Source organism: Cebus imitator, unplaced genomic scaffold (genome assembly GCF_001604975.1).
Source record: "Cebus imitator isolate Cc_AM_T3 unplaced genomic scaffold, Cebus_imitator-1.0 Scaffold9, whole genome shotgun sequence".
NCBI classification, from domain to species: Eukaryota; Metazoa; Chordata; class Mammalia; order Primates; family Cebidae; genus Cebus; species Cebus imitator.
The window spans coordinates 1316582-1317696 of record NW_016107324.1 but is presented as its reverse complement, the minus strand read 5'-3'; positions in this window follow the sequence as shown (position 1 = coordinate 1317696).

The window sequence follows — 1115 nt, the reverse complement described above, 5'->3', positions numbered from 1 at the left end:
AAAAAAAAAAAAAAAATTAGAACTACCATTCAACACATAAATCCAATTACAGTGTATATACCCAAAAGAAAATAAGTCACTCTATCAAAAAAGATATATGCACTCTTACGTTCATCAAACACTATTCACAACAGCAAGACATGGGACCAACCTAGATGTCTGTCAATGGTGGATTGGATAAAGAAAATGTGGTACATATACACCATGAAAAGCTACACAACCACTAAAAAGAAAGAAATCATATCCCTTGGAGCGATGTGGGTACAGTTGGAGGCCATTATCTTGAGTGAATTAACATAGAAACAAAAAACTAAAACCACATTTTCTCACTTATAAGTGGGAGCTAAACATTGGGTACACATGGGCATAAAAATGGGAACAACAGACATTGGGAACTATAAGAGAGGAAAGGGAGAGAGGGGGATAAGGGTTGAAAAACCACCTATTGCTGCCATGCTCACTACTTCAACATCCGTCTATCATACCCCAGACTTCAGCATCACGCAATATACCCTTATCACAAACCTGCACATGTACTCCTTGAATCTAAAATAAAAATGGAATTTTTTTATGTTCATGCTTCACACGCAGTCATTGTGTTGTATATTCACTGTTCGTCATCCCGGATCCACCTACCACTCTTCTACATTCTGTTCTGTGCTCTGTAAATCCAACCTCTGCAGAATCCATCAGTTGGGCTCCCTTGACCTCCGGCTTCCTCTTGGGTTTGATCACTGGGAGACATCAGGAGATCAAGGGACGGGAGGGGAGAAAATTGAGGTATTTGTATTACTGATTGTGAAATTTTGGAAATGTTGCATTCCTCTGTCTAAGGTCATGGCTTCTGTTGAGCAGCCCTTTTTCTGCAACTGGAGGTCTCCACATTTTATGTGATAATTCCCTTCCTCTTCCCCTTTAAGCTTAGAGATTGAAATAAGAAGGGCTGTTTGCTCTTGCCAGTCCCAGAATGCTACACCATCTTATGTCAGATTCTCTTAATCGTCTCTACAACTTTATAACTAGTCCATTCATTTAACTCTCTTCAATTATTGCTTTTTCCCTGCCGAGGCCCTGAGCAATATAGTCATGAGTATATTCTGCTATATATCACTTTA